Raw genomic sequence first — 14110 nt, 5'->3', positions numbered from 1 at the left:
AGGAATATTCAACACAAACTATCACCTATTCAAACAAGCTTCTCAGCACTAGCGATTGACATCAATACAACAACCAAGATAGTGGCTGTTTGCATGTACATTCCTCCCAAAGATACCTTTTCTACATCTGATATTTCCCAACTTCTGAACCAATTCAGTACACAATGCATCATTGGAGGCGACTTCAACGCCTGGAATACTATCTGGGGATCTGATTACACAAACTCTAGAGGACAAAAAATTGAAGACGCGTTAATCCCATCCAATTTTATATCACTAAATAATGGTGCTCCCACCCACTTTTCGACTCACCACACCTTTTCTACAGTTGACATTACACTTTGTTCCGCAACTCTAGCCTCAAACTGCCAGTGGAAAGTCCTTGACTCATTACATGGAAGCGACCACTTCCCTATCCTTACCCAAATAACCTCAGTCTGCAATCAATCCTTAGTAAAATTCACACCCAGATTTAAAACTAACCAAGCCGACTGGAAGAAATTCAGTCAAATGTGCGAAGAAATCAGTGCAGCCTCTCCAATTGCTAATAACATAAACCAAGAAGCAGCTAAAATCCTAAGAGTTATACGATCAGCAGCTCACCTCACCATACCACAAACTAAACCAAATAGATCCAATAAAACCGTTCCTTGGTGGAGCTCCGAACTATCCGCACTCCAAGTTTCCAAGCAGAACTTGTGGCACCAATAAAAAACCGTTCGCTCAACAGAAAATCTATTGAGATACAAAAAAGCAAACGCACAATTTAAGCGAAACGCCAAATTAGCAAAGCGCAAAGCATTTGAAGAACTTACCTCCAGCATAAACCCATCAACAAAACCTAAAAAAATATGGAATGACATACGAATACTCACTCGCTCCCCAAGACAAATGTCCTTTACGTACATTAATTCCGCTAATGGACCACTCTCTGACCCACACGCTATTGCCAACAATTTTGCTTCTCAGTTCTCCCTTTCCTCCTCCGATACAACCTTCTCAAACACTTTCCGCAACTTAAAAGCAAGACGACTAAACCAGGAACCACCAATCTCTTACCCTTTATCAATCACAGCCAAGCAACTTGAGTCCAAAATCCTCCCATCAGAACTCGAATTTGCCCTCTCCTTAGTCAAAGGAAGTTCACCAGGCCTGGACAAGATTACATATCCCATAATTCAAAACCTGCCAAACTCAGTCAGGAGTAGACTACTCAAGCTTTACAATTGCATTTTTGATAGTGGACCCTACCCACAATCAAGTTGCATACAGAAAGGGATTTGGCACCATGGATGCACTCCTACATCTAGACTACTTTATTTCAAACGCTTTATCCTCCAAAAACCACGTGTCTTTATTAGCGATAGACTTTCAAAAAGCATTCGACAGAATCGGCATACACATAGTTTTGAAACAACTTGACGCTTGGAAAGTGGGCCCAAAAATTAAAAAATTTGTTAAAAATTTTCTCCAGCATAGAAAGTGTAGAGTCAAAATAAACGGATTTCTGTCCAACAGTGTTCCTTTAGATAATGGCACCCCACAAGGTTCACCCTTATCTGCATTTCTTTTCATAATCGCGTTTGATGAAATTGTTCTCCGAACAACAAATATCCGCGGCATCCAATGTCAGCTCTACGCCGATGATGTAGTCTTCTACACAAAGTGTAACAATCTTGCTCAAGTCACTCAAATTTTCGAAAATGTCCTAGCAGAGTTAACTTCATGGTCCCTGACTGCTGGTATCACAATATCAATAGAAAAAACAAAAATTTTACATATTTGCAAAAAAGTGAACTGCTCTAATCTAACTAACTTCTGTACTAACCTTAATATTAGCATTGTTAATGAACTTAAAGTTTTAGGATTAATAATAGACTCTAAATATAACTTTAAATCACATTGTAAATATGTTAGAGACTGTCTTGTGACAAGATTAAATATAATAAAATATCTAACATCTAAGAAAAGCCATATTCACCCAGCCACTCTTATCAACGCAACCAGAGCCTTAATACTCTCCAAGGTTGAATACGCACTTCCACTCTATGGAAACTGTCCAGCATCTGCAATCAACAAAATATCCACGCCTTATCACGTAGCAATACGGAGAAGCATAAGATCATTCCCTACGACACCCCTAAAAAACCACTTTGCAGAAACTGGCTTGCCTACAATCGCTGAAAGAACAATCGATAGCTGCCGTCGTTTACTCCCTAAACTGCTATTTACTCCAAACAATATTTTAAAAAGAGACGTAAAAAACGCAATGTCAAGAAAACGGGAGCCAAGATTCTTGCCAGCAATCAGTCGACCACTGAAATTCCTTAAACACCTTCAGATACCGCATACTTCAAGGCCTAGAGTATCCACTATCCGCCAACAGTGGTTGATTAACAACATTCCTCACACAATTAAAACACTCCAATTTCCAAAAACAAATACACCACAAGAGAAATACAGAGCAATTTATGCGAAAGAAAAGCACTTTTACAGCCAAAATGGATGGAACTTCTTATTTACGGATGGCTCTAAATCCCGCGACAACACATCATTTGCAGTAACAAAAGAAAATGGAGAAATTATTCGGCACGGCCTACTCCACCCGATTTGCTCCGTGTTTACCGCTGAAGTCTCCGCTGTTCTCGAAGCCATCACATATGCCAAGCTTCACCGAGGCAAGTTCATTATTTGCACCGACAGTAACTCATGCCTTGACGCCCCTCCAATAGTCAAAATGAGGTAGTCGCGATACGCAACACTTTAATAGCCACACCTCGAAAAATCAAACTAATGTGGATACCAGGCCACACAGGAATCATTGGCAACGAAAACGCCGACGCGGCTGCAAAAAACGTTGCAAAAACACCATCCATAATGTTTAACTACATGTCTAAAAAAGACATTTTGACTGAAATCGCAAACGAAAGACGCCAGACTCAAATTAGCGATTGGAACACCTATGCTCATCACTACTCCGCTATCAATCCTAGCAGAAAGAAAGGAACTATCGCTGCCGACATAGCTCTCTCAACAATTAAGCCATTTATTCGCCTACGCCTGGGGCACACAATTATCACGCACGCACATCTTCTACAACGTACCCCACCCAGTAAGTGTCCATTTTGTGAAGAGCCGGCATCAATTCGGCATTTACTACATTGTCCAATTATCGACTCAACCCGAAAAGATATCCTGAGTACAACGGATCCCTTCGACCTTTTGAGAGAGGCCAACATCACAAACGTTCTAAAGATGTACAAATTGTTGAAAGAGACTGACTTGTTAAAGCATATTTAATATTAAGAATAAATCGTAGTTAGCTCTACTAACACCTTAAACATTAACGTTATATTAGATTACAGACAGCCGAAGGCCCTTGTTGCTAGCGCTGCTAAATATTCATTTGTCAAATAATTTATTATTGTACAAATTTCTTAAAAATAAAAAAAAAATAAAAAAAACATTTTGATTAAAAAATTTACATAATTATATGTTTGACTTTTTTTGCCTTGCCATCATACATTTGCTTAAATGCATTTATTTGCATTACAATTAGCGCATTTGTTTGGCATTTGCGGCGATTTATTGCACCTAAGGGAATGATTTTGCTCCCTAGATATTTGAGTGCATTTATTGTAATTAAATGTTTGAGTGTGTGTGTTTGACTGATTTTTTTATTCGCCATGTAGCAGTCATTCAACTCTGCAATATGAACATACCTTTGTTGCACAAAAAAAGGAGAAAATAAATAAATAATAGAAAAATAAAAAAATTATATAACGACGCGTCATTATCATTAGCGAGCTCAATGCTGTTGCTTATGTGTATGTATGTGTGTGTTTTTCAAAGGATATATGCACGCTTTCATTGCTTAATTTTTATAGGGATCAGGTTTTGGTAAAAATGAATGAATTCATGTGTAAACTGTCAAAGGAAGCGCGCTTACATAGGTATATACGTGTATGTATGTTAGTACAAATTTGAAAAAATACGCAATAAAAATCGCTGCGGCAAACAACTTTATTAGCGCGCAATAGGAGGGAGGAAAAACTGCATACACAATGCCACAGTTGTATGCTATGTATGTATGTGTATGCAACAACACAAAAAAATCTCTTTTAACGGGTGATTTTTTTGAGGTTAGGATTTTCATGCATTAGTATTTGACAGATCACGTGGGATTTCAGACATGGTGTCAAAGAGAAAGATGCTCAGTATGCTTTGACATTTCATCATGAATAGACTTACTAACGAGCAACGCTTGCAAATCATTGAATTTTATTACCAAAATCAGTGTTCGGTTCGAAATGTGAAATCCGCTTTTTTATCGACAAATTTTGTTCAGCGATGAGGCTCATTTCTGGTTGAATGGCTACGTAAATAAGCAAAATTGCCGCATTTGGGGTGAAGAGCAACCAGAAGCCGTTCAAGAACTGCCCATGCATCCCGAAAAATGCACTGTTTGGTGTGGTTTGTACGCTGGTGGAATCATTGGACCGTATTTTTTCAAAGATGCTGTTGGACGCAACGTTACGGTGAATGGCGATCGCTATCGTTCGATGCTAACAAACTTTTTGTTGCCAAAAATGGAAGAACTGAACTTGGTTGACATGTGGTTTCAACAAGATGGCGCTACATGCCACACAGCTCGCGATTCTATGGCCATTTTGAGGGAAAACTTCGGAGAACAATTCATCTCAAGAAATGGACCCGTAAGTTGGCCACCAAGATCATGCGATTTAACGCCTTTAGACTATTTTTTGTGGGGCTACGTCAAGTCTAAAGTCTACAGAAATAAGCCAGCAACTATTCCAGCTTTGGAAGACAACATTTCCGAAGAAATTCGGGCTATTCCGGCCGAAATGCTCGAAAAAGTTGCCCAAAATTGGACTTTCCGAATGGACCACCTAAGACGCAGCCGCGGTCAACATTTAAATGAAATTATCTTCAAAAAGTAAATGTCATGAACCAATCTAACGTTTCAAATAAAGAACCGATGAGATTTTGCATGCAGATTTTATGCGTTTTTTTTTTTAAAAAAGTTATCAAGCTCTTAAAAAATCACCCTTTACAATAAAAGCATAGTCGCATCACATGCAATTTCAGTCTCAGCTGGCAGTGCATAGCCATAACCGGGGCTTGCTGCGCTGCTTGACACAAATTTGTCTGGCGGCTTAAGTGATTAAAGCGTTTTTGTGGCACGCACAAATACACATACACACATATATACATATGCCAGCGACTGCGTTTGCCTATCATTTACACTGATCCTCATGCTTTATACTCATGCCAGCGAGGATCCCCCTTCAGCTATAAACGATTTCACACAAAACCTTGCTTTGCTGCGCTATTCATAACTTTTGCCCTACACAAACATACACGCTTGCATTTATGCAACCCTGCCTACTTCCCTTACTAACTTTTACTGCATCCTCCCCTAACCTTTAGTCGCCTGCTACCTTTCCCTTTTGACTTCTACTTCGCCTATTTGTGTTTGCTTCAGCGCACTTTTTGTTTTGTGAAAATTACCCTAACTCACACGTACACGCAGTTATCTCCTCTCCTACATGTGCAGTTCAAAAATTTCTTGTTTTGTGCGGACACAAACCAGCTTCGCTGCGCATAGAGACATATATCCTACCTTTGCTTTTGCATTTTGTTCCAATTTATTTGCACCGTCCTGCCCTTCTGATTCGCTTTGTTGGCTGTGTGCATCGTTTTCATTTTTATTAAAAGTCATAATCATAAAAATAAATAAACATTTGCGCAAATTGCTCTGTGTTTTTCTGCATCCTAGGGCCGTCGCGTCTGAAATCGTAGTACAAACAGAACTAGAGCGTCTATGTCGCATTATCTTTTCTAATTGTGCATGCGATATGTTGTTGTTGGCATCTATTAGAGTTTTTATACCCTAAACAGGGTATATTAAGTTTGTCACGAAGTTTGTAACACCCAGAAGGAAGCGTCGGAGGCCCTATAAAGTATATATATAAATGATCAGTATGTTGAGCTGAGTCGATTTAGCCATGTCCGTCTGTCTGTATATATCCGAACTAATCCTTCAGCGTTCGTTTTGAAATTTTGCAGATGTTATTTTCTCTTCAAGAAGCTGTTCATTTGTCGGAACTGTCGATATCGGAAGACTATATCATATAGCTGCCATACAAACTGAACGATCGGAATCAAGGGCTTATATGAAAAGTTCCGAATTTTATTACATATCTTCACGAAATTTGGTGTGAGTTATTGTTCACAGAAATAAATTAATCTGCGAAAAAATTGTTCAGATCGGTTCACTACAGCACATAGCTGACATACAAACTGAACGAATCAATGGCTTGTTATGGAAAACTTCCGCATTTTACTACATATCTTCACGAAATTTGGTGTGAGTTATTGCTCATAGAAACAATTAAATCTCCGAAAAAATTGTTGAGATTGCTTCACTATAGCATATTTGAAGTATTTGACGTGGTATCTTCACGAAATTTGACATGGATTACTGCTTAAGGTAATAATATAATCTCCGAAGAAATTGTTCAGATCGGTTAACTATATAACCTTAATGTATCTAGCAAACAAGCTGGCTAAAAATAATTAGTAAAATGTTTTCTTTTTTTAATTACTTTTTCTTACGTCTCTAGATTTGCTTAAACACATAGTTGCTAAAAGAAATGCACCTGTGAAGGGTATATTAGCTTCGGTACAGCCGAAGTTAACGGTTTTTCTTGTTAGTTACTGAAAACTGATATTCATTTGAATGTTGAGGAGATTAAGTTACCAAATGAATACCTTAATTATAACGAATATCCATGATCTATTCATATTTTACAAACTTGAAAGTCAGTAAATATATACATATAAATAAAAGCAATATTAAATACGCTTTTTGGAGCCTTCATTTTTTTCTTGTAGCTTTCACTAATGACAAAATTTATATAGCACTCTTAAAAATTAATTTAAAACTACATCTTCTATATCTATTTCATAATACAAATTACATAACAAAAGGTTAAAGATCTCTGCAAAATGTCAGTATGAAAAAGTAAGGAAGGGATATGTTCGGGTGTAACCGAACATTTTATACTCTCCCTATTTATTTAACTTTATTTATATTATATAATACACAATTAGACCCACATATTCGTCATAAATATGGTTAAAGTCCATTGTAAGTTGGAAACCGTAATATTACGTTAGAAGCACCGAGGTCCTCATGTTCGATTTATGGGGCCTTAAAAACCTATGGTCCGACTTCGGCGATTTTTAGAATGGGGCTGCCACACTATAAACATAGTATTTGTGTAAAGTTCTGCACCTTTATATACATATTGTAAAGTAAACGATTCAGATCGTCTTCAAAGTTCTGGTATATAGCAAGTAGGCGTGGTCGCACAACATATAATTGGGATGTAAGGAAACTATTACAAACCAAGTTTTATTGAAATCGGTCGAGTAGTTCCTGAGATATGGTTTTTGACCCATAAGTGGGCGACGCAACGCCCATTTTCCATTTTGTAAAAAACTCTGAGTGCAGCTTCCATCTGCCATTTCTTATGTGAAATTTAGTGTTTCTGACGTTTTTCGTTAGTGAGTTAACCCACTTTCAGTAATTTTCAACCTAACCTTTCTATGGGAGGTGGGCTTGGTTATTATCCGATTTCTTTAATTTTTTGGACTGTATTAAGAAGTGGCTAAAAACACGACTGCAGAAAGTTTGGTTTATATAGCTCAATTGGTTTCCGAGATATGTACAAAAAACCTATTTGGGGGCGGGACCACGCCCACCACGCCAAAAAAATTACATCCAAATATGCCCCTTCATAGTGCGATCTTTCATACCAAATTTTATTTCCATAGCTTTATTTATGGCTTAGTTATGGCACTTTATGTGTTTTCGGGTTTCGCCATTTTGTGGGCGTGGCAGTTGTCCGATTTTGCTCATTTTCAAGATGTCTTAATTTTTACTTAAGTTACAGACGGACGGACGGACAGACAGACATTCGGATTTGAACTCCCCTCTTCATCCCGATCACTTTGGTATATATAACCCTATATCTAACTCGTTTAGTTTTGGGTGTTACAAACAACCGTTATGTGAACAAAACAAAAAAAAAAAAGGAACTTTAGCAATTTTGTTGCTAGAGTATAAAAACTATGATCATGATTCATGAATATTTCATGATCACTTTACTTCACTTCATAAATGGTTAAGAGACTTTATATATTAGGTTGGCAGATAAGGTTAGCCTTCCGCTTTTTTGCTATTTAGTTCCGATGCGCCGTTTCGTTCGATAATCCGTTTCCATCTAGTCGCAACTTTATAATACCCCCCTCTTTATATGCGAAGAACTCGGATAGCCACTTTTCACAAACCTCTTTTGAGTTCAACTTTACACCAAAAAGGGCGTTCGCCACAAACAGGAACAGGTGGTATTCACTTGGCGTTATGTCCGGGCTGGCTGCGATAAAACCTCCCATCCGAGCTTCCGTAGCTTGTGACAAGTCATCAACGAAGTGTGTGGTCTGACGTTGTCCTGGTGGAACACTGCAACCTTCCTGTTGGCCAATTCTGGACGCTTCTGGTCGATCGCCTGCTTCAAGCAGTCCAGTTGTTCACAGTAGATGGTAGAATTAACCGTCTGACCATATGGGAGCAGCTAATATTGAATGTTTCCCTTCCAATCCCATCAAACACACAGCAAAATCTTCCTGGCCATCAATCCCGCCTTGGCCACTGTTTGGAATGATTCACCGGCCACGTTAGTGAACTCCATGTTTATATCTGTTGAACGTAACGTATAACTGTTGAACGTAATACCCAAACTAATCATGCATTGTGTCGTTTTGTAGGTTATGTCATGACTTTTCAAAGATGTATAGTATTGCCAGATACGAGCTCTGTTGCGCTTTTTACATAGCCGCGAAATTCAAAGACAAAAAGGCGGAAGAAAGATATTTACCAACCTAATAATTTTAATCATTAGTCATCTCAGTATTCTATGTGGCTGCTCTGAGGATCTTTTTGATCAAAATTTTTCCAAGTGAATAATTCGAACCATTAGGTCATCTGGCAATGAATTTTTCTTCGAAATTCGAAATTGGGCTTATTGGAAACAGCATTATTTATTGTAGTACTATGTAAGTTACAAAACAAGTAAGAATATAGGAGTAACCAATGTTTTCTTTCATTTAAATTTTTCGATCTAACTTTTATGTTATATGGTTTCAAAATCAGATATTGAAAAAAAAAATGTAAATTTATTGCAATAAATATGTAATAGAAAACGGCATTCTTGCATTTTAGAAGCTTACCTTGAAAAACGGATAACGCATAATACTTTTTTACTTATGCCTCACTCCCTCGAAAAAAATGAGTTGGTAATAAATCCAGCTGATTGTTTTACAATGCAACGGTCACCCAAGGCATATATAGTTGTGCTTTTAAAACTAATTCGAACAGAGATTTACGCAAAATGTTGAAACATGCTAGAGTCACCGAAATTTGTAGTCAGGGGCTTTAACTTAAAGAGCGCTACATCCAATTTATGGTCGTCATAATCGGCCTGTTAGTGGAAAAATTTTAGTCTAGAAGCACAGTACAAAATGTTCCCGTGCCAGTTAGACAAAGGAGTACCCGTAGAGTTGAGAATATTGCTGCCGCTATCGCATCAATTTAGGAGGACCCAAATCAGCCTCCCACAATCGTCTCAAGCGTTGGGCATCTCTCAGCGTCTGGACTTTCTTTAACAAAATGAGAGGCATTTCAAATATATTACATACCTATGTTTTAATAACAATACTTTTGAAAAGTACGGTAGTGACTTAGAAAATATTGAAATTTTTTGGTGTATCAATAATAAAAAATTTATATTTGCAGACTCATTCATGATTAATTTTGAAATTCTTCATCCTATTGGATTACTATTTTATACATATATAGTATATACAATCATTTTTCCGAAATCATGTCATTACCTTAAGGCTATAGAAAACAATATCATCTGCTCCGCTAATCCTTCCGTCCATAAGCGAAATGAAAATTAATGATCTTGTATAGATCAATTCGGGGATTTATTGTAGAATCCTCTGCCGTAATTCCAATAAAACTTTAAGCAAACAAATGTATTGGTAATCAATAAAAAATTGTAATACAAATGAATATTTTTAAAAGAAGGATAAATCTAATCTTCTCAGTGTGCATACACACTCAGCAAAGAAAGGAACGCAAATCAATAACCAACGAGAACAGTTAAGCCCGCACTTGAGCGCTTGCAACTGGGTACATTTCACTACAATACCTAATACCTTTTTAACGTTTGCAATTTCTCAGCGTATTTATTTATGAATTACTAAACTAAACGATCGCTCATAAAGTCCTACGGAAGTTACTTTGCCAGCGGATATGACAACATGTTTTGATATTGATGCGCAGGGTATGCGAGGGGATTGAAGTCGAGTGTTTTTTATGCGAAGGGATCAGTTGTGTGCATCCTTTTGTATTTGTTCGCTGCAAACATTTAACCCACTAAATGCAATTGCAATCATTAATAAAAATTTGTTTTCGAAAAAGCAGTAAACTGCAAGCAACAACGAAATAAAAAATCAAATTAAATCCTGAAACAGGAAGTAAGGGGGTACAATGGCATATAAATCTATGTGGGTAAAATGTTGTTTTGTACCTTGCTCACCCGTTGAAATATTGCAGCAACCCTACTCAAAGCAAGAATACAAACAGCATGCATTTCGAGTTGTTGTAGCAACAATAACAACTAAAGCGCCTCAACGAACGACGCAATACAAAGCCGACTGAGGCAGTAGTATAACCTCATCATCCTCATCTGCAATGGGGTGGTGTATATTCTGGCAGCAAAGTTGCAAGATTTGAGCACCATCAGAAAAAAAAAGTGTGGCAAGCATATGCGTAATCCGATGCCCTCGCGTATACACATTAAATGCAAACAATATGTAACAGGAACAGTTAGTTACAATAGCGGTAGTGACAACAACAACAAAGCACTGTTGCAAGTGTAAGCGCAAGGATAAAACCATTGGATGCGGCATAACCATAACCCAAAAACAAGTGAGCACGTTAAGGTGGATTTGAAGTTAGTGTAGTGATATACCCTTCAGGACAATATGGATTTCGATGAAATTTAGAATTATGTTAATATCGGCTCAGATGATCACGGATGATCGGAATGTTGTATTTGTAGCTATGCTTGTTCTTAGAAGGAGTTATGATTGCTCTTCTGGTAAACTGCTGGTAAGAGAAAGTTATTAATATAACCTAATATCCAATATCAAACTAGCTTCAGTACATCATCGTATTTTCTAACAGAAACCTGTGAGTCTACTACATCTGGGATAGAAACTTTGATCTCCATGTTTCGAAAACATTAAGGATTCACACGTAACGTCTTATATATGCTTATATACAGATTTCGATTATTACCCTCCCGTATGTTTGTTCAAGATCCTCTATTTGTACGGTACATCCTAAATTTGTTTAATGTAGGGGTTTCATTCGTTAAGATATTTGAATAGACACTTTTTCATATCAGTAATATACTTGGAGTTTTTCTCTTGTCTACTGAGTGGTGATCAATGCTTGAAACGGCTTTTAAACGATTCCAGAGTTTTCCGGAAGTTGAACCGATGGTGACCACAGTAACTATAAAATTAATTTCCAACCTAAGGAGATGAACTCCTTTCGTACTTTTCTTTTTTTACTTTATAGCTTTTTTTACAATATGGGGAACGAAGTTCTTGTTGTTGGACCATCTTTACTCGAATAATATTTTCAGAAGCGCTAGTCTAATAATTTCATAAGGTATGTATATTACTAGGACCATCAATTTCAAGTATAGGACTTTGTATAGATTTACCGATAAATAATAATTTTCATATATTAAGACCTGGAATATATTCAATTAGGATATAAGCATAGTCTTCTAGAGATCAGAATACTGAACGGCTTAATGGACACATAGTACATGCCAGATATAAGTACTAACTAGTAAACTGTAGAGTATATCTGTCATGGATGTGTTAGTCCCAATAATGTTTTGTTCAAACAAGATTAATTACAATATTGAGAGGATTATATCGATTTCAAGTAGATCTACTTTATTCTTGGATAACTCGATCCTAGTGATAAGGGCTTATTTATAATCTATCAAAATTTTATACCGAGCTCTGGTACACCATTTCTACCAAAACATTCTATCCAACTGTGCCATGAAGGTTATAAGATCGACAAAAATAAACTAGGTGCCGTACAATTAATACCACAGATTTTCCACCATCACTGTACATTAGTGCTCTAGTCATAGTTTGTTGTTGCTTGAATGCACGAGCTCAAATTCAAGTGTACAAAAGAAAGAAGGACGCGCTCGCGCATATGAAACAAAACATCGATGAACCGTTATGCAGTCTAGTGGTTTTAAATGCACCCATAGACACACATACAGACTTACAAATACACATACAAATAGGCGAATATGGACTGCTATTGTTTTGAAATGCATGGTGGAAGTGAAAGACACGAAGCAAACGATGGGAGTGTTTGGCGGTGTGTCTCCATATAATCCTGAAATTGATCCTTAATTTGCTCAGGGTGAATGGCTGCTGCTTGTTCGTTGTTGCAACAGTATGGGTGATGGCTGGCTACAAGCAAGGCATTTGAAAGGCTTTCTTTCTTTTTGCTTTTAAAATTTCTATTCACCGTTTGGATTTCGGTACGTGCTCGCACTTGAATTGACAGTGGTTTAGTTGCTGTAAGGCTAGCTATGCTTTGCTGCAGCAGGATGTGGGCTCAAAATTGTATACATACATATATACAGTGTAACATAGTAGTTGAGGCTCTACAAGATTTTTGGTTTTCTGCTTTTTAATTCTTTTATAAATGCTCTTAATTAATCTTGCTGTGCGTGAAAAGCGCGTATTATTTTCTCATTCCGTCCATTGTTTATACGGTCATTTACACTGTGAGGCGCATGTGTCGTACTTATGACTTTTTGGCAGGATTAATTGGGTACATTACCTAACTGCAGTGTGCATACTCGTATAAATGTCCTGTGTGTAAATAATCGCGTTAGTGCCAATGAACTTATTGTTTTGTTCAACTAATCCGAAATTTTGTGTGATTTTTCACGCTTTTCCGTCATCTAAGTACAATTTTTAACAGTTGAGTTCACAGATTTATGTTATTTTGTATTGTTTGAAGCTATAGTTTCTTCGAGTTGGGTGCATAATTCAGCTTACAGTTTACAACGGACTATACTTAATTAAAACTTATACTTCTCACTGCAGATTTATATACTTTCAGACATTTAGATCCTATTAACTTCATTTATTAAGATGCAAAATGTTTTACGTCAAGGACAGTGAGCGAGCTGAGATCTCTTCCAAGCTTAAAAAAGAGAAGGAACATAGCTGTTCGTCAAAAATGTGTTATTCTTTAAAAAATCATGAAATCGTCAGAAAAGAAATGTCTTGTTTTAGATTTCCGAAGAATTTATTTTAATGCTAATGTTGCCATTGTGGAAATAAATCAGGTAAGTAGCACTGAATCTCTGTGTAGAATATTGAAATTAAAATATTTTTTGCATTCAAATGCCTTTCTAGCCAAGCAATAAATAAACGGTGAGGCTCATTTCGGTTTCTACTGTACTCCATATGCTTCAAAGATCCTGACAAAGAACATTCTATTATAATTGTTTTCAATACATCACATTTTGGGGATGGCTCGTATCTGGCAATCCTATACATCTCTGAAAGGTCTTGACATGACCTACAAAACGACACTATGCATGGTTAGTTTGGATATTGCGTTCAACAGTTATAGACGTGTAAACTGGAGTTCATTAGCGCCGAAATTCGCGCTATTTTAAAGTTTTCCTTTGTTGAAGGCAAATCCGCTAGAGAAACGTGCCGTGAGATTGTGTTTTTTAGGATGGTATTCTATCACTTCGAACTGAGCAGGAATGAATTCGACGATTCGAGTTAGATCGGCATGTGGGATCTCTTGACATCGCCCAGGAGATGGGAGTTAGTCATCAAACCATTTTAAACCATCTGCAGAAAGCTGGATACACAAAAAAAG

Source organism: Zeugodacus cucurbitae, chromosome 3 (genome assembly GCF_028554725.1).
Source record: "Zeugodacus cucurbitae isolate PBARC_wt_2022May chromosome 3, idZeuCucr1.2, whole genome shotgun sequence".
Lineage (NCBI taxonomy): Eukaryota > Metazoa > Arthropoda > Insecta > Diptera > Tephritidae > Zeugodacus > Zeugodacus cucurbitae.
This window is presented reverse-complemented; position numbering follows the sequence as displayed.